Source organism: Strix uralensis, chromosome 36 (assembly GCF_047716275.1).
Source record: "Strix uralensis isolate ZFMK-TIS-50842 chromosome 36, bStrUra1, whole genome shotgun sequence".
Taxonomy (NCBI): Eukaryota; Metazoa; Chordata; class Aves; order Strigiformes; family Strigidae; genus Strix; species Strix uralensis.
In genome coordinates this window covers 1074197-1095367 of record NC_134007.1, presented here as the reverse complement: position 1 = coordinate 1095367, position 21171 = coordinate 1074197, and positions in this window count along the sequence as shown.

The window sequence follows — 21171 nt, the reverse complement described above, 5'->3', positions numbered from 1 at the left end:
GAGTTGTGGTGAACGGAGTTAAATCCGGTTGGAGGCCGGTCACGAGTGGTGTCCCCCAGGCTTGGTTTTGGGGCCATTCCTGTTTAATGTCTTTATTGATGATCTGGACAAGGGGATCGAGTGCACCCTCAGTAAGTTTGCAGACGACACCAAGCTGGGTGGGAGTGTTGATCTGCTCGAGAGTAGGGAGGCTCTGCAGAGAGGTCTGGACAGGCTGGAGCGATGGGTTAAGGTCAACTGTATGAGTTTCAATAAGGCCAAATGCCGGGTGCTGCCCTTGGGCCACAACAACCCCCAGCAGCGCTACAGGCTTGGGGAGGAGTGGCTGGAGAGCTGCCAGTCAGAGAGGGACCTGGGGGGGGGGGGGGGCGATTGATAGCCATCTGAACATGAGCCAGCAGTGTGCCCAGGTGGTCAAGAAGGCCAATGGCATCCTGGCTTGTATCAGAAATAGCGTGGCCAGCAGGGACAGGGAAGTGATCTTACCCCTGTACTCTGCACTGGTGAGGCCGCACCTCAATTACTGTGTTCAGTTTTGGGCCCCTCACTTCAAAAAGGGCATTGAATGACTCGAGCGTGTCCAGAGAAGGGCAACAAAGCTGGTGAAGGGTCTGGAGCACATGTCGTATGAGGAGCGGCTGAGGGAACTGTGGTTGTTTAGTCTGGAGAAGAGGAGGCTGAGGGGAGACCTCATCGCCCTCTACAACTACCTGAAAGGAGGTTGCAGAGAGCTGGGGATGAGTCTCTTAACCAAGTAACAAGTGATAGGACAAGAGGGAATGGCCTCAAGTTGCGCCAGGGAAGGTTTAGACTAGATTTCAGGAAGTATTTCTTTACAGAACGGGTTATTAGGCAGTGGAATGGGCTGCCCAGGGAGGTGGTGGAGTCCCCATCCCTGGAGGTGTTTAAGACTAGGGTCGATATAGCGCTGAGAGATATGGTGTAGATGGGAACTGGCAGTGCTGGGTTAATGGTTGGACTAGATGATCTTCAAGGTCCTTTCCAACCTAGTTGATTCTGTGATTCTGTGATTCTGTGAATGTTTTCACAGTCAGTGTTGCAGTAGCCTCAACATTACCTGAACAGATCTTACCCCTTCAAAATCTTTCATCTCTGTTGTTCAAGCCCATCTTCTCACCCTCCATTCTCCCATCTGTCTTGTCCCAGTTCCCCCTGACCTCCCCAAATATTTAATCATGTTGGAGTCAACTTTATGATGCCCTTCATGCCGTCTGAGTATCTGCCTTCACACTGCTGACTAGTCAATTCCTGAAAACAGGTGACATCAGTGCCAGCATCCCAGGGGACACAATGTTCTGCTGTGCTGGAGAGGGCCCTACTCCGCCTGCCCAACAGCGCTGGTGGCAGGTGGTACCCTGCACCACCCCAGAGGTACCCTGCCTGCCTACCAGGTCGTGTTCCAGAAGGGCTCCCATAGCTCCTGGGACACATTGCACAGGGGGGCTTGAGCAGGCACTCTGCAGGCACTCCAGGGCATCTCTGCGGCACTGTCCAGCCCTGTGACTGCTTTAGGAGCTCATGATTTGAAGCCATGAATGTAGATTTTAGGAGAAAGTTGAAACCTCTGCAGAAAAGAACTCTTTGTCCTAACTGAAGAAAGTCATCCTTTCCAGCACTGCTAAGCCATTTTTTCCTGAATTTTCATGATTTTTTATTTTTTTTATTGAAAACACCATGAGCATGTGCTAGCAAGCTGATTACACTCATTCTCTCTGTGAACAGTTTTGTGCAGACCCTATCAAAGTAAATTTCCCACTAATGCTTCAAATGCAGAAACATTGCTCAGAGGAGGTACCATCTTTATTTTGGCACATTTTATTTCTCTCTCTCTCTCTTCCTCTGCCTGTTTTGTCTGTGAGAGCTCTCCAAGGGAAAGATTCATCGAATCATAGAGTAACTTGGGCTGGAAGATAAACCTGACCATCATCCTGCCCAACTCTCCTGCTCAAGGCAGGCTGAACTAGATGAGATTGCTTAAGGGCTTCCCCCAGCGTGGCTTCACAAACAAAGGAGCTGAAAGTGTGCTCCATCCCATCGTACAGGGAGATGAAAAAGATGTTCAACAGTGTTGATCAAGTGCTGATCACTGAGGGATGCCACTAGTAACTGGCTGCCAGAAGGACTTTGTACCACTGGTGACATTTGGGCCAGCTTGTCCAGCCAAACCCCTCCCCACAAAATCATCCACTTCTTCAGTCTAGATCTGAATGTGGCTACAAGGAGACCATGGGAGACCATGTCTTAGGTCTTACTAAAGTCCAGGTAGACAACATGCCCTTCTTTCCTCCTCCATATGGGTTCAGCAATCCCCTGTTCATCCTTCAAGCGCCTGGAGATGGCTGAGGAACACTTGCCCCATCACATTCCCAGGGACTGGGGTGAAGCTGACCTGCCTGTAATCCTCCCAATTCTCCTCCCTGCCCTTCTTGGACCTGGGTTTGATGTGTGCCTTTCCCAAGTCCCAAATAACCCCTCTGATTGCTCTGTCCCTTCCAAGATGTTTGTAAGAGGTCTCACACAATGACACCGGCCAGCTCTGACTGCACCTTCCCACACTAGAAGCCTTCTCCATCTCCCACACTTCCAGGGGAGTGCCCAGGACACAGCACACACCTTTCCAGGTCCTCTGGGCTGGTTCAAAAGAGGACCAGTAGTGATTTCTTCCTGCAGGTCCACAACTTCAATGGGCTGTCTGAGCAGCTCACAGCTTTCCTGAGTGTTTTTCTCAGTGCTTCACTTCCCCTGGAAACACGATGAGCGGATTGAGCAGGAGCATGAGAATGCTGCAGGAAAAGGGCCCTGCCAGACACTGTCAGGAGGGCTGTTCTGGGTGTCACACAGAAAGGAGGAGGGTGCTGTAAAAACAGTGAAGTGAGAGGAGCAGGTGGAGAAGGCCTTATGCCTGGCCATGCTGGGCGGGAGAGCTGCCCCAGGGTGGCAGCTCTGATGCACACCCAGGATGCCCATGTGAACAGAAGGGGAGGACTGGCTCTAAGAATCAGGTTATGAAAGCAAAGAGCTTGTATCCCTGTGTCCCTGCAGGAGAGCTCCAGAAATGGGGTGAGGTCACAGGTGAGGTCCAGTACCTTTGGGCCACTGGACCATATCTGGGACAAGAATGAAATTGCTGTAGGTGACAAAAATCCCCCAGCCAAGGGGCAGCTGCTGGAGAGAGACCTTCCGGGTCATGAGTCTTTCAGATAACATGCGGTGGCACACAGCCAAGTACTGACCATAGAGTGTGGTCACCAGCAGTAAACCCTCTGTGCGTGCAAAAGGTGCAGGAAACGGTACTAACACTGCTGTGAGCCGAGATGGTGCTGTTCCCAGTCAGAAAGCTGGCCAGCAGCTGGGGCGTGGTGGTAGAGCTGTGGCAGGTTCCAGGGAGGACACATTCCCCAGGAAGGCGGCCATGCGGTTTTACAGAGCTGGATTTGCACCAACAGCCCAATAATGAGGATGTTCCCAACTACAATCTCAAGGCAGGTCATGAGAGAGAGGAGGAAGTGACTTGTCAAAGGATTGGATACATTTCACATTTACAGTAGGGGAAAGTCCATCAGTGATGCCTGATTTTATGGTTCCTCTTTCTCCACACGAGGAGTTAAATTGTTCTTGTCAATCTCACCCGGTAGGACACCTGTGAGGAAGAACATATGTTTCCTTGTTAGTTGCTTAAAGAGATTGGGAAGGAAGTTCAGAGAGGTGAAATAAGGAGGCGTGTGTGCCTCTGAGTGTATTCATCCTCCCTCAATGTGCTCTGTGTTTTCTGAAAGGTGAGAGCTGCCGCCTTCTAGAGAGCAATGATGCTCCTGCTTGCAGAACCCCTCTGACTGCACATGTGTGATGCTCCACAACTGTGCTTCTTTCATACTGTGTGTTGGAAGGCACAGGCCAGAAAGGCAGGGGAGACTATCAGAGCAGGGAGAGGAAATGGCAATGAGCCTTTCCAAGGCAAGTGAGATAAATCTCACTGGGATGCTGGGAATTGTTCCTGGAGTCACACAGAGAAGTGTCAGGGCTCTGTGAGGTGTCAGCATCTGAGCTGGTCTCATGTTCTCTTCCTGTACACAGGGGTGTTCAGAGCCATGCGTCCTTCCCTTCCACGTGCAGAGGCAGTGCATCGCAGCAGTCCTAGTGTCTCTTTGGCAATTGGTTGCCACTCCCAGGAGGCTGGGAGGCACCTCAACCCTGGGGTGTATTGCCCTGCTCTGCACTTGTCTGAGATGTCCCAAGGCATGGAGAACGGACAGAGGGTCCTTCAGTTCAAGGAAACACATCCCAGTGCTGCATTCAGGTGTTTCCCAGGGGATGTTTCTCTCAACGTGAAATGACCTCTAGACACTGTCTGTCCCACATGCCGTCATGGTACCTTCAGGAATAGCTGATGGCATTTGTTCTCACTTGTGTTCATTGCGAGTCCATTGCAAAGTCCCCAGTGACTCCACAAGTCCCCAGTGACAGAAAAAGGAAAACTTCATGCCCATTTTTTAAAAGGGCAGAAAGGAGGACCCTGGGAACTACCAACCAGTCAGCCTTACCTCTGTGCCCAGTAAGATCATGAAACAGATCTTTGTGGAACAAGATCCGTCCTGATTAGAGACAGCCAACATGGTTTCACCAAGGGCAAATCGTGCCTGACTAATCTACAATGGAGTGAGTGCATCAGGAGACAGGGGATGAGCTATAGATGACATCTACTGGCCTTCTACATTTGATGGGTTTGATGGAGGGCCTGTTAGATGAATAAGGAATTGGCTGCTGGCCGCATCCAATGGGTTACAGACAATGGTTCAATGCCCCACAAGACGTGTCCCTCAAGGGTCTCTACTGGGACCAATACCATTTAATATCTTCATCAACAGCATAGGCAGTGGGATTGAGTGCACCCTCAGCAAGTGTGGAGATGATGACCAATCTGGGTGGTTCAGTCGATACTCTCGAGGGAAAGGATGTCGTCCAGAGGGACCTTGACAGACTTGACTCTCAGGCCCATGAGAACATCCTGAAGTTCAACAAGGCAGAGTGCAAGGTCCTGCGCTGACAGGGTGGTGAATGAATTGAGAGTAGCCCTGAGAACTTGGGGATACTGGTGGATGAAAAATCGGACAAGAGCCAGCAATTTGTGTCTGCAGCCCAGAAAGCCAACCATATCCAGGGCTGCCTACAAGGAAGTTTGGCCAGCAGGTCAAGGATGGTGATTTTGCCCCTCTACTTCACTTTGTGTGTGGGTGTGCTCTGCACTGGCATGGACATCTTGAAAGAGCAGATGTCTTGCCACTCTCAGGACAGTGCTGATTATTTTGGGGTAGGTTTCTTCCCTGTTACTCTTCACAAAGAGAAGATACCCACACCTGCTGAAGAAGGAGGGCTCCGTCTTTGGGAAAAGCACAACAGGGTGATGTCACGTCCCACTCAGACAAGGGAGACAAGTGACTCAGATTCGCAAATCCCCAATGGAGCGGACAACAAGTCTCCAAGTCCAAACATTTATTAACTACTCACAATGTACTAATTGAACATACGATAGCTGGCTAAGTATATAGCAAGTTGTGCCAAGCAATACAATATGCCTTGCATTTCTTAATAGGAAAGGGAAAAGAGGGAGATAGAGGGAATGGGGAAATACAGATCACTGGGCTGGGTTTCTGCGCTGATCCTGCCGACGAGGGTTCCAGGAGGCACAGGAAGCATCTGTCTTTTTCACTGGCATCCGTCTTCTTCGCTTCACTGCACTCTCTCTCCCTGCCCCCCCCCCCTTCTTGATTTATACCCACTTTCCTTGGGTCCATCCCCTAGGTCGACTCACATATCTACGTATCCCATGTACGGGGAGGGGTAAGGTGTTTCATGGAATGTTGTAATTAGCATGATCATGTTAGCCCTCGTTAGCATATTGAGGGGTGTTAACTTTAATATGCATTTCGTGGATAATGAAGCAAAGGTCATTCACCGGACAGATGGCCCTTGAAGTTTTGGCCAGGTGCACCAGAGCAGAGCCGTCCTGCCTTCACAGGGCTCCCTCCTCCAGTCCCATCTTGTGTTATTGGGGCAGCCTTATCAGCTTCGACCTCCACAGAATGCACCCTGTGACTCAGAGTTTTGTCTTGTGAGTGTTTGAGGCATTTCTTTGATCAGCCTCAACTTTTGCTTTCTCCGGCTGTTTTTCTTAGTTTCTCACAGGCCTGGTTTCTCGTCTCTCACAGGGTGAATGGTAGCACAGCAATGGGGATGGGATGCGCCCGAGGAATGGAGCAGGTCTGTGGGCAGGAGGAGAAGCCAGGATCTTACCAGAACAATCACATGTTCACAGATTGCAGAGCACCCTGGGTCTGGGACTGCTGCTTTGACTCTGCTCAAGCAGAACTGTCCCCTGGGGCAGAGTGCCATTTCTTCCATGCCCCCCTGCAGCCTGAGGCACAGCCATCCTAGGTTAAACCTTGCTGTCAGCCTTTCTTTTTTCAATATCAGGAGCATCTGAGTTGCCAGGGGTGAGACCAGGGGACTGGTGTCTTCCCTGAAGCCCTGAAGGACTGAGGCAACAGAGAAACAGAAGTGAGAGACACGCCTGTATCTGTGGAAAACCTGGCCTCCCCCTCCAGGAAGGGCCCATTGCAGACAGCTCTTCCCATGGCCAAGAGGTCATACCCAGGAGCACAGAAATATCCCCTTCCCCATGGAGGTACTGAGAGAAGACCCCCCCCTCGTCCTGGATAGGGCAGGAGCTCAGTGCCAGAGTCCTTCATCCTCTGCACCAGCCCCCACTGACATCCCACTGCCCTTGCAGAGGCCCTGGATCTTCTCATACTGCTCCACCACGTGCTGCCCAATGACCCCGAGGGACACACAGCCTGGGACCTCGCTGCCCAACCTGCCCAGCAGCACAGCTCCCCAGAAAGGGCTGAGCCTGGGGGGCTCCTGTGGTGCAGCACTGGGGGTGTGGGAGTGATGAGCCTCCTGCCAGCCCCACCTTTTCAGGAAGGGGTGGGAGCGCATGACTGGGTGCCCCACAGGTTCCTGGGCCCTACACTGGGCCATTGGGGCTCCTGACTTACTGCATCAAAACCCTGGGTAATGGAAGGGCCCCAGGGCTCGTGGCTCACCAATGAACCTCAGAGCCACAAGGGCTGCTGCAGGCTCTGCAGTTATGACCAGCTCCAGCACAGATAGTCCTTGGCTCTGCGCCTGTTCCTGCCCAGCTGAAGAGAGGAGAACAGTGCAGGGTTGGTGCAGAACTGACCCCCAACCAGGCCATCCCCCTGCCCAGGGCCACCCTCCTGTTCCTCTCCCCTCACCAGGACATCCCCAGCTCCCCTCTGGGAGATGTGTGACGTTGAGGTTCAGAGGGAGCAGAGTGCTCCCAGAGGATGTGGTGCTGCCATCCTGGTGGCAGGGTCTCCTTCAAGTCCCCAGCAGGGAGCAAGGGGTGAGGAGCCTGGAGCAGAGCTGGCCAGGGCTAGAGGAAAAACAGTGGGTGTGGAGCACCCAGCCAGGGTCTGCAGCAATAGGGGGAGCACATCCCTCCATCCCGTATGCTGGGAACGGGGCAGATCTCACCCAGGCTGGATCCTGGGGGCGTTGGGACTCCACTCACCAGGTGCTTCCCAATCCTCCACACCTGCACTGTCTCAGCTAGGTTTGCAATCTGCCCCCACTTCAGGAACCATGCAGTGCTGAGGAGGGATTCCTGAGAGGCCTGCCAAGCAGCAGAGATGGCACCATCCCCAGGGCAGAAGAGCCTGCACCCCCCTCACCTTGGCAGAGCTCAGAGGCTGTCCCAGCCCATGTGGGGAAGATGCAGCAGCTGGGGACTGACACTGCAACTGGGTTCCACACCCTGGAAGGAGAAGAGGGCAGCCACAACCTTGGGCACCTCATGCTGCTGGGGCAGTGGTACAGAGAGCCCCAAATGTTTCTGAGCTGTTGCCAAGGCTGGGAGGAGGCTGAAGTGCTGCAGTCACCAAGGTGCCATGGCAGGACTCAGCCACAGGTGATGGATATGAGGACACACCTGCAGCTCCCTGTCCCACTTGGTTGAGCTCCAGTACCCAGTACCCAGGAGACAGGGCCAGACCCCTCTCCTGACTGCATCCCACACCCTCCCTCCCAAATCTTTTCTCCCCACGCTGGGGGTGCTCTGGAGTGTGCTGGAAGCCCATCAGGACTTGAACGTTTGGTCCTTGGTGGGCCTGGACTGCTGCTGAGCCCTGTGGGACCAGTCAGGGCAGGTCTGGGAAATGTCTCGGCCCCTGCCAGCTGCAGGGCGGCCACATCCTTTCCATGACTGTGCTGGTACAGGGCTGTATGGAGGGGGTAGGGTGGGGAAGGACCCACATCCCTGTCCTTCTGGGCAGCAAGAGACATGGCAGGGGGAGAAAGGCAGCAGACATGGAGAGGGGCTCCGCCTGGTCCTCAGGGACTCAGCAAGTTGGGCCTCAATGTGACGCATGTTCAAAGGGTCCGGCTATCAGCAGCCCTGGCCCCTGATGCTCAGGCACACCCAATAGGTGCCAGCATCGCCCTCCCTAAAGGACTGGTCAGCGTGTTGGGAATCCCGACCTCAGCCACACGCTTGTCTTGGTTGTGCAGGTGGAACAACAGTGGGAGCAGGCACTCACACACTTCCTGCTTCATCTTTTCTTTGCTGCCCACCACAAACTCCATCGCATCTTGAAAGGTGGATGGTGATGGATTGAGAGCTCCCGCACAGGGTTCGACTCCTGGCAGGAGGAAGAGAGAAGATCAACCCCAGCTGCCCCAAGCTCACAGGTGAGCAAGGGGCTAGCCTGGCTGACATGGGCATGGACACCCCTGAGTCTCTGCCTCAAGCAGCTGCGGGCAGACCTGCAGCCCCTGCAAAATGGCCCCAGGCAGCCCTGCTCCACAGTGAGCAAGCTGTGGCCTGCAGAATGTCTGCCCGGGGGCTGCACTGGGAACGCAGGTCCCATGAGGGGGCTAGGGTCCCCGAGTCTGTGGGCCAGAGAGTGAGACCCTCCAGTGCCTATGGAGGGCAGGGGGTCACTGCCAGGGCAGGGTGTGCATCTGCAAGGCTCAGCATGCGGATGGGACACACCAGCATGAGGCCTGATCCTGCCCCTGCCCCCCATGGCAAGGAGGTCAAGCCAGGGGACTTTCCTGCAGCAACAAGACAGGCTTCCCTGGCCTCCTTCACCTCTCCCATCTGTGGGAATGGGCTTCCCTAGAGCCCCCAGGCAGGATGAGGGGACAGAAAGGGGCAGTCATGAGCCACAGCCTCTCCTCTCCTGGGCCCACTCCTGGCTCTCTGCTCCTCTCAGCCCCCGGGCACAGTGAGTACTGCAGGGGGAAAGTGGCACTGAGCAGCTGAGGGCAGCGATGGAGCTGCTTCAGCACAGGGTTATGATCTGAGGACTCTGGGACACAACGTCCCTCAACAGAGCACAGGTGCTGCGGTGGGAGGCACAAGTGCCCAGGACAGTGGGCACAGACAGGGGACAGAGCTACAGGCACACCCTGCGGCTCTGCTAATGGGACACCAGGCTCTCCTGAAACAAAGAGCTTCACTCCACAGTCAGAATTCAGTATAACTGTTAAGCAGGTGTTCTTCATTCACAGCGCTGGGCAGCACTGGGGATCGCTCCACCACAAGTGCCACGCTTACTAACAAAACTCTCTGACTAATATACACAAAAAGCACACGTATGTATCACATTTCTTAGAAAAGGCAGTCTTATGCTAATGGGTTCTCAGAATTCATTTACATACTCTGAGCAGGCATAGTAAAAATAGAGTGAGGGTCTTCTCCCCTCCTTAGGGGTCCACATACTCTTCCTCACACTGTCCGTTAGTGAATTAGGTTTCTAGTGTCCATATCTGGTCATAGAGTTACTTCATGCATCCTTCAGCTCCTGTTTGTTCCAGCTCTCAGCACTTATCTCAACACTGGAGTCTTCTTAGACACTTGGTTTTTTAGGTTCCTGCTATTAGGGATGTACTCAGGGAGTTTTTCAGACTGTCCAAGGTCTGTCTTATCTCTACTGGGCAAGGAGTTAAAGGTTTCAAAACATCTTACAAGTGGGTAATGACTACAGAGGGTAGTTAGGAAAAAGGATAAATGAAATTATATACATTACAGCAAAATACAGGAAAAATACAGGGGAAAAAAGCTAGTAAAATACCAGTGATGTCTAACGTTAAAACTAAATGTCTTAAATTACAGGTCCCTGTAAATTAGCAATTTCAAGTATACTTGTAGCAGCTTCCCTTCATTTCCCCCCTTTTCTTTTTTCTAAGCAAATTCTTTTGCTAACAGAATTTTAGTCACTTCTCGAGCTTTATTAGTTCGACAGGGAAATGCTTCAGGCCAACTGGAATAGGTGTCTGTTAATATTGACAGATATCTATACCCCCCTTTTCTAGGCAATTCTGAGAAGTCTATTTCCCAACTTTGACCTGGAACACATCCTTTGCTAATATTTCTAAACTTTACTTGGTGCTCTACTTTTGGGTTATTTTTCAAACATGTCTCATATTTGTTAACCACATTTCTCATATTTTGAAACAAGTTTCGATCTATTATTTGCTTAGAGAGAGAATTATACAGAGCTTCTGTTCCCCAGTGACTTTTTTCATGTTTAATTTTACTAATGTCCATAATATTCTAAAGGGAACTATTACTCGATTGTCTTCTACTGTTGCCCAATTTGACTAATCAATTTTAGCTTTTTATCTTTTTCATCAGATTTTACTGTTTCAGGTAATGATAGAGATTTTTTTAGGAATCAAACTTAATACCTCACCTTGTTCCATTGCTTGCCTTGCCTTATAACCAGCCAATTTGTTACCCACCTCCTGGTCAGTATTACCTTTCTGATGTCCTCTACAATGCACGATGGCCACAGCTGTCGGAAATCGGATTGCTTCCAAAATTTGTAATATCTGCGTGTTTAATACTTTTTCCTTGTGTAGTTAAAAGTCCTTGTTCTTTCCAGATCACTCCATGAGCATGCACTACACCATAGGCATACTTTGAATCTGTCCATATATTTACACGTAGTCCTTCAGCGAGCTCCAGTGCTCTCGTTAAGGCGATTATCTCCGCCCTCTGTGCTGATGTACCTTTTGGGAGAGGTTTTGCTTCTATTACCTGATCTGTCGTTGTCACTGTGTATCTGGCCCTTCGGACTCCATTTTTCACAAAACTGCTTCCATCTGTATACCAGGTATGGTCGGCTTCTTCCAACGGTTCTTCTTTCAGGTCAGGTCTACTCGCATAGATGGTTTCAATTGTTTCTGTGCAGTCATGTATAATGGGGTCAGTTTCCTATTTGTCACTTAGAAAAGAGGCAGGGTTAACTATTGTAGATGGAATAATTTCCACATCGTCCTGCTCCATTAGGACTGCCTGATATTTTAAAAATCTAGACGGTGATAACCAATGTCCGCCTTTTTGTTCCAAAACAGAAGTTACTGCATGGGAAGTGTGAACGATGATCTTCTGCCCCAGGGTAAACTTTTGAGCCTCTTGAATGATTGTGACAACAGCCGCCACTGCCCGGAGGCATCCTGGCCATCCTTTGCTGACTTAAACCAATTATTTGGAAAAATATGCTACTGCTTGCTTGTAGGGTCCCAATCTTTGGGCTAAAATTCCTAGGGCCACTCCTTGTTTTTCATAGGCATACAACCAAAAAAGTTTAGTCACATCTGGCAAGCCCAAAGCAGGGGCTCTCATCAGTTCTAATCTTAACTCTTTAAATGCTCTTTTGGCCTCATCAGTCCAGATTAATTGCTTCTGATTACCTTTCAATAGTTCATATAAAGTTTTACTATTAGTCATAATTATAAATCTATAGACGGCACCAACCTGTCATTCCTAGAAAAGTTCAAAGTTCCTTTACCGTAGTTGGCTCTGGAGTCCTACAGATGGCCTCTTTCCTTTCAGTTCCAAACTGTCGTTGTCCTTTGGAGATGAGGAATCCCAAATAGACCACTTCTGTTTCAGGATTTCACAGAATCAGAATCACAGAAACGTCTAGGTTAGAAAAGACCTTGAAGATCATCCAGTCCAACCATTAACATAGCATTGATAGTTCCCAACTACACCATAACCCTAAGCACTATGTCAACCCAACTCTTAAATACCTCCAGGGATGGGAACTCCACTACCTCCCTGGGCAGCCCATTCCAATGCCTGACTACTCATTCTATAAGGAAATTCTTCCTAATATCTAGTCTAAATTCCCTGGTGCAATTTGAGGCCATTACCTCTTGTCCTATCACTTGTTACTTGGTTAAAGAGGCTCATCCCCAGCTCTCTGCAACCTCCTTTCAGGTAGCTGTAGAGGGCAACGAGGTCTCCCCTCAGTCTCCTCTTCTCCAGACTAAACAACCCCAGTTCCCTCAGTCGCTCCTCGTATGACATGTGCTCCAGACTCTTCACCAGCTTCGTTGCCGTTCTCTGGACACGCTCAAGTGATTCAATGTCCTTTTTGTAGGGAGGGGCCCAAAACTGAACACAGTCATCAAGGGGCAGCCTCGCCAGTGCCGAGTACATGGGCAAGATCACTTCCTTGTCCCTGCTGGCCACACTATTTCTGACACAAGCCAGGATATCATTGGCCTTCTTGGCCACCTGGGCAGACTACTGGCTCATGTTCAGCCAGCTGTCAATCAACCACCCCAGGTCCCTCTCTGACTGGCAGCTCTCCAGCCACTCCTCCCCAAGCCTGTAGCGCTGCTGGGGGTTGTTGTGGCCCAAGGGCAGCACCCGGCATTTGGCCTTATTGACGCTCATGCAGTTGGCCTCAGCCCATCGCTCCAGTCTGTCCAGGTCTCTCTGCAGAGCCTCCCTACCCTCGAGCAGATCAACACTCCCACCCAACTTGGTGTTGTCTGCAAACTCACTGAGGGTGCACTCGATCCCCTTGTCCAGATAATCAATAAAGATATTAAACAGGAATGGCCTTAAAACCAAGCCCTGGGGGACACCACTCGTGACTGGCCTCCAACTGGATTTAACTCCGTTCACCACAACTCTTTGGGCCCGGCCATTCAGCCAGCTTTTTTACCCAGCGAAGCGTGTGCCCATCCAAGCCTCGAGCAGCCAGTTTTGCCAGGCGAATGCTGTGGGAAACGGTGTCAAAGGCCTTACTGAAGTCAAGGTAAACAACATCCACAGCCTTTCCCTCATCCAATAAGCAGGTCGCTCTGTCGTAGAAGGAGATCAGGTTTGTCAGGCAGGACCTGCCTTTCATAAACCCATGCTGACTGGGCCTGATCCCCTGGTTGTCCATTATATGACTTTTAATGGCACTCAAGATGAGCTGCTCCATGACCTTCCCTGGCACCGAGGTCAGACTGACAGGTCTATAGTTTCCCGGATCCTCCTTTCTGCCTTTCTTGTAGATGGGTGTCACATTGGCCACCCTCCAGTCCGTTGGGACCTCCCCAGTTAGCCATGATTTCAGGTAGATCATGGAAAGCGGCTTGGTGAGCACATCTGCCAACTGTTTCAGCACCCTTGGGTGTAACCCATCCGGTCCCACAGACTTGTGTGCATCCAAGTGCTGTAGCAGGTTCCTGACCACCTCCTCTTCAACTGTGCTGACCTCAATCTGCTTTTTGAGCTTTCTGTAATGACACTCGATAACCACTTAGTCCAAGAAAGTTCAGTAAGCTCACAGTCCATTCTTTACATTCTTCTCTTTTCTCTGTAGCTATTAAGATATCATCTACATATTGAAAAAGGATGCCATTACCTGCAGGCCTTTCCCAAAGTTCTAGTTCTCTTGCTAATTGGTTTCCAAAAATTGTAGGGCTATTTTTAAATCCCTGGGGTAACACTGTCCAGTAAGTTGAGTTTTACGGTTTTACGCTCTGAATCGGCGTTTTCCCATTCAAAGGCAAACAGATGGTGGCTTTCAGGGGCCAAGGTGAGGCCAAAGAATGCATCTTTTAAATCCAATGCTGTAAACTATTCCTATGTTTCTTTGAGGCTAGTTACTAAGCTGTATGGATTTGCTACTACTGGGTATAGATCTTCCACAATTCTGTTAACTGCCCTTAAGTCTTGTACTATTATATATTTCCCATCCAGCTTCTTTATCGGTAAAATTGGGGTATTAAATTCTGATTCAAACCAAATTTTAAGAATCTTCCAATTATGTTTTTTTATACCTCTCCGGTCTTCCAATCTTAAAGGAGACTGTTTCATTTTAATTACACCAGAACCAGGTGTTAATTCCACTTTCACTGGCATCGTATTTTTGGCCTTACCAGGAGTTTCAGAGGCCCATACTCCTGGATACACTTGATCTAATATTTTGCCAAGTTCTGGGGTACCCTCAGTTTGTTTTTCCATTTGAATCATAGCTAAACTTAAAATTTTAATTAGTTGATTATTTTTACTCTGAGTTCTATTTTATCCTTTTCAAAAATTATCTGTGCCTCTAATTGCTCTAATAAGTCCCGTCCCAATAAGGATTTTGGAGATTCTGGTAAATAAAGTAATTTGTGAATTCCCATTTGTTTTCCAATCTTAAATTCAATTGACTGTAAAAAGAAAGCCTTCTTTTGCTGGCTAGTAGCTCCTATTACAGTTACAAAATTGTGACCTACAGGTATTAGTTCCTGATTTAATACAGAATATGAGGCACCCATATCTATAAGAAATTCTATCTGCTCATTCTGATTCTTTAGCTTCAATTTAACCAGTGGATCCGCTCGGGTAGATTCCCCAGGTCCCTGTCACTCCATTTCAGCAATCACTTCAGGCTTTACTTTTCTCAGTTTCGGACAGTCCTTTTTCCAATGCCCGCTTTCTCCACAATAAGCACACTGATCTGGTCTCAGTGTTGTTTGGAAACTTCGAGTTCCCACAGGAGGTCCTCCTTTACCTCTGCATCCAGGGAGTCTCTGAGGGCCCGCACTTCGTTCTAATGCTGCAATTGTTGTTATGGATATTGTTCTATTTAATTTTCTCTTATCACTGTTTTCTCTATTTCTGTATACCCTCCAGGCTTCTTCAATTAACTTCTCCAAATCCCACGCTTCAGGCTCTTTTAGTTTCTGGAGTTTTCTCCTAATATCTTCCGATGATTGGCCCAAAACCAATGATACCAATTGTTGCTGCCCTACATTAGATGAGGGGCCTAAGGCAGTATATTTACGCATTGCCAATTGTAATTTGTCTAAGAATTCTGTAGGGGTTTCAGTTTGCCCCTGCTTTACAGTATAAAGTGCTGACCAATTTATAGCCTTTGGGATTGCATTCTCCAATCCAAATTTTATCCAATCTGGATATCGCTTTAACATGCGATAATCCATATTATCATTTGGATCCCAATTCGGGTCAGTCAGGGGAACATACTGATCAACTCCCCCTACCAGCATTCCAGCTGTAATCTGAGCCTGCACTTGGGTTTGGGCAGTTTTTAAAACCAGCTGTTTCTCATTTTCAGTCATTGCACCTAACATTATGTCTATATCTTTCCAATCTGGGTTTTGATTTTTAATTATTAATTCAAATCTGTTGGCAATCTTCAGTGGATCATCTCTATACCCTTTAACCACTTCCTTCCAAGCATCCAAGTCTCCCATATTAAAGAGGACTTTAACTGGTCCTGTTTTACTACGAGTTCGGGCAGTAATTGGGGTTGATCTTTCCACTAGTGGCCCTGCCCCAGCGTCATTTTCCCCATCTGGAAATCCTGCAGGTAATATAGGAGGTGGCAGTACATAATCCTCCATCCTTTCTTCAGCTCCCCAGTCCTTCACTTTTAGACATCTTTCTCCAATACTACATGCTGAACAACATCGCTTCAATTTTCCCTGTTCCCTCTTTTTATTCTTTTCTAATGCCAAAACAAGGGGATCCTGAGGGGCCAAATTTCTACCACACTCTTTTTGCCACTCAGGATGATTTCTTAAGGTGAAAAACATATCAGCATATACCACCTCATCCCATTTATCATTTCTTCTGAGGAATAGCATCAATTGCAATAAAGTATCATAGGAATACTGTAGGAGTCGAGGTCCCCTACTTTACCAGGCTGCAGAAGTCCAGACATGTCTGGGCTGGGGGAACCTCAAGAAGGTGGGGAGGACACAGACAAGCTGGAACATGCCCCAGCGCTATGGCCCCTCCCAGGACACCACTAAGGGGCCCTCAGCGCCACCCCTGTAACATCCAAAGAAGAGCCCGATCCTGCCAGCTGGACTGGAAGGCCCCCAGCAGCCCAGCCCTGCCGGACGGCCAGGCAGGGTAGACTGGGGCAGACTCTGAGCTCTTCTTGGTGCTGCAAGGCACAGGCAACACTGTCTGCAAATGGGGAAAACCAGGACAAAATGCCAACATCAGAAGAATATGTGCATGGGGACAATAGAGAAAAGACCCAGAGGGGATTCCAAAAAAGACCACGTGAACCAGAGGAACTCACCAGTTAGCCCATGAACCACAAACTGGATTTTGAGGTGCCAAACAGAGGGGTAGGGTGCTGGTGGGGAACTCCCTTTCCGCATGGCTGTGGGGGGTCTCACAGCTACCTGTAAGCCCACCGTGGGGTGCAGGCTGGTGCTACATAAATTTTCTTGTCCTTAGGTTGATAACCTGACTGAATGTTTCCAAAAGCTCTGCCTGACTGAGTGAGGGGAGAAGTCAAGCGTGTGCTGGGACTTGTCCAGGTCCGACTGAGCCACACCAGCCAAACCCAGTGTGCTGTGCATGTGTCATGTCAAGGGATGGGGAAGGGGATGGTGGTGGTGGATGTAAATGTATTGAATACGGTAGGAGCTGAGCAGGATGCACATGGCATGGAATAAGGGGTGGGGGTTGCACTGGGTCTGGCTGGGATGGAGTTAATTTTCTTCTCAGCAGCCCCTATGGTGCTGTGCTTTGCCTTGGTGGCCAAAACAGCTTTGATATCACCCCAACACTGTAGCTGTTGCTGAGCAGTTCTTGCACAGTGTCAAGGTCTTCACTATTTCTCCCTCTGCCCTGACAAGCAGGAGGCTGGTGGTAGCAAGGGTCTGGGAGGGGACAAAACCAGGACAGCTGACCCCAAGTGACCAAATCAATACTCCACACCATATGACGTCACGAACAGCAATAAAACTGGGGGAGTGGAGGGTGTTCTTCAAAGTATCCTTTGCTCAGAGTCTGGCCGGGAATCAATCTCCTGCTCTGAGTGATTGCTGCTCTGCTTACTCAACTGTTTTTATCTCAGCCCATGAGATTGTTTCCCTCACTTTTCTCCTTCCACTTCCCACCACAATCCCGCTGCTGGGGAGTGAGCAAGTGACTGGGTGGGGGCTGCCACACAGGGTTACCCACCACACAAGCACAGAGCAACTAGGTTGATATGTGCTTGTGAGGCCACTGGTACCTTAGTAGATCACAGGCTGGGAGCTGGTACATGGCTTGTGTAAGTGCTTGTGAGATTGCTGGTGCCTGAGTAGCTGATAGACCGAGCGCATGCACATGACTTGTGTCAGAGCTTGTGAGGCCATTTGTGCCTTCTTATCTCATAGGCGAGCAGATAACAAGTGGAGGGATGCGTGGTGGTCAGGTCACTGATGTCCGAGTAGCTGATAGGCAAGAGGGAGACAAATGCATTGGGTATGTACTTGTGATGTTACTCTTGGCTGAATAGCTGATTGGCCAGGACCAGGTGCATGGCCTCTACAGGTGCATGTGAGGTCACCAGAGTCTGAATACATCAACAGCGAGAACATGACAAGAGGTGTATATGCACTTGTGAGGTCACTGGTGCCTGAGTAGCTGACAGGGCAGGAGCAGGCATCTGGCATTGTACTGGTTTTGGCTGGTGTAGAATTAACTTTGTATTTAGTGAAATAGTGAGCGAGGGACTGTGTGGGGCTGAGCTGCTGGCTGGGGTTAAACCACGACAAGTACATGTAGGTTGTTTTGAGGTCACTGTTGCCTGAGTAGCTGATAGGGCAGGAGCAGGCCCATGGCTTGTGTCTGTGCTAATGAAGTCACTCACGCCTGAGCAGCTCATAGGCCTGGAGTAGGCCCACGGCATGTGTAGGTGCTTATAATGCCCCTGCTGCCTGAGTAGCTGATAGGGCAGGAGCAGGCCCATAGTTTGTGTCGGTGGGTTTGAGGTCATTGGTGTCTGAACAGCCCATAGGCTAGCAGCAGGCCAATGTCAGAGGTAGATGCTATGACATCACCTGTGGCTGAGTAGCAGATAGGGCAGGAGCATGCCCATGGCTGTGTGTGAGCTTGTGATGTCACTGGTGCCTGAGCAGCTGATAGGGCAGGATCTGGCCCATAGCTTGTGTAGGTGCTTCTGATGTCACCTAATGATCTTTAGACCGTGCCCAAATATGGCTTTTTGGAAGAACCATTGCCAGCAGAAGTCCATACACCACACACACGTGTGACAGTGTGACTCGTGCACACACAGCAGTGGCAGCAGGAGGGTGTGAGGTCACTGTCAGTGTAACTCATGAGCACACAGTGGTGGCCATAGAAGGGTGTGAGGTCACGTCACCGATGGCACCGCATGGCCGTGGGGCTCAGCGCAGAACAGCCATTTGCATCAGAGGGGCATTGTAGTGGCCAGAAGCTGCCCGGCCCCATGTCTGCAAGGCTGAAGGAGCAGCCCCTGCAGCCCTGGCTGGAGCTGTTGGGGTAGGGGGAGTTTGAGGGTACCACAGGGATGTGCCTGGGCTTGGCGCCAGGAGGAAACCACAGACTTCCTGCCCGTGCTCTGCGGGGGGAGCACAGGGAGCGCTGCGAGGTCACGTGGGCTGTGGTTTGTGCACCTGCAGGCTGCAGCTCCTGAGCCACCCGTGGGGAATAACGGCCCCTCGGTGACATGCTGAGAGTCAGGGATATGTCTGAGCTGTGTGTCTGCTGCCAGGACAGGGACATGTCCCAGCTCCAGCTCCATCTCATTGGAAGGGACCTTCCGTGGGGCTCTCCAGGGAGGGACGGGTGAGTCAGCGCTCCTGGGATGGGGCTCTGGCCTGGGCTAAGGCCCCTTCCCAGCTGCTGTCCTCAGCACAGAGGGGTCTGAAGCAGGGGCAGGGGCTGTTCCCTTCCCTTTCTGACACAGCCCCCGGTGCAGTCCCAGCCCTGTGGTTCCCATGGCATGGGGATGGCTGGACACTCGCAGTTTGGGCTCTTGGTTGTGCCCAGTATAGGAGATGCTCAGTGCTCCTGGTCCACACAGCAGGGTTCAAGGCATGAAAAACCCATTTCCCCCACTACAACTGACCCTGTCCTGTGACGCCCCACCACCACAGTGACGTGACACCTGCAGCGGAGCCATCCCTCATATATGGTCATGAATGGCACTGGAGAAGTTCATTGGAGGGCTGGGCTGTGTCGGAGGGGAGATAGGTCCCGATAATGTCTAAAAAGGGGCTGCTGCTTTGATTGGCTCCTCCTGTAGCTGGGCTGGCATCAGCAGAGATATATTGCCCTCCTGTCGTCATTGTCCCCACGAGTCCCCAGGAGCTGTGGCAGGGAGTGTGGTGCAGCAGGGATGTGCGGTCAGGGCAGGAGGCTCAGGATGGGCACAGAGGGACTGCTGTCCCCTCAGATGCTGTGGCTGCTCCTCTGGATACAGCTGTGCAGGGGTAAGTGCCACCTCCCTTGTCCCACAGCACAGGGCCAACAGGTACCAGCGTGGTCATTGGGATCTGTCAGGGAATGGGGATTCTTTGCAGGTGCCACTGAGGGGCAGAAGGTGCTCAAGTCCCTGGACCCTGTGCCCACCTGGATGGGAGAGAGTATCATCTCCTTCTCCAGGCTTCCACCGTCTAGGGCAGCCTGTGCCTGGCTGGATACATAGACACCCTGTCATGGGGTACCCTTTTGAGACCCCCTGTTCCCTAGCACTGAGCCTCTGGAGCCGGTGATGGCCTAGTGGGTGATGGAAGCACCCAAAGATTCCCCCAGGGCACTGCCAATCTCTTGGGTGCCCCGAAGGGTTTTGTGTGCTGCTCCCTGTCCCCTTGTTTCAGGGGAGCCCTGACCCCAAAGGGGCAGTTTGTACTCCACTGAGAGAAGGGGACCGGAGCATCTACTATAGAGGGACATCCTGCCTTGGGCCCCGGCCCAGTGCAGGGACTGGGCTGACACCAGGGGTGAGGAGGGGATGTGGGTGCCGGGACCTTCTGGATCCTCTCAGTGGGAACATGGAAAGCCCTGGGCATGGGGGTGGGTTTGGATGGTGCTGGGACAGGGAGTTTGCATGGGAAAATGCAGGCCTGGGCACATGGGGCTGTTCAGGGGGTGCTGGGGAGGAACATGTGCCCAGTGCAGGGCTGGGCAGTGTGTGGGTGACCATGGGAAGGAGGGAGATAGCCATTGGGCTGTGAAAAGATGCCTTGTGTGGTGGGATGGCCACAAATGACTCAGCAGGGCCAGAGCTGGGAACCCCAAGCCTTGCACAGACCATGAGGATAGAAGGAACCCCTGAAGTGCCCTGGGGACAACCTGGAGAGGAGTGGGCTCCCACCCTGGTACCTCTGACTACCCTGGCAGGGGCTTCCCTCAGACCCGCAGTGCTGGAGCTTGGTGCTCTCCTGACGCATCTTATTTTGGTATTTGAAGGTGCTGTGGAGGTGAGGCTGGCGGATGGCGGCAGTCGCTGTGCTGGGAGAGTGGAGGTGAAACACCAGGGCCAGTGGGGAACTGTGTGTGGTCGCTACTGGAGCATGAATGATGCAACAGTGGTTTGTAAGCAGCTGGACTGTGGGTCTGCTGTTGGAGCTCCTCAGTACGGACACTTTGGGCCAGGATCTGGCCCCATTTGGATGGATGATGTTGGCTGTAAAGGCACCGAATCTGCCCTGTCTGACTGCACACACAGTGGATGGGGTGAAAATTACTGTGATCATGTTATGGATGCTGGAGTGATGTGTTCAGGTAAGAGGACAACCTATTCCCCACCTCTGGGGCTGGGATGGTGGAAGAGATGTGGCTGTGCCCTCAGAGAACAACAAGCGGGTGCTGGAGCACAGCACAATGTGGCCGGTCACACTGCCAAGCTTGGACTGTCATTGCTGATGTCCCCAGTCCCTGGGGAAAGCCCAGAGGGAGCCTACCCCAGGGTGAACTAACCCTGTCACAGGGTCTCAGCTCCCTTCAGTCAGTGTCTTGGGCTGCAGATGAACCTTCCATCCCTGCCTCAG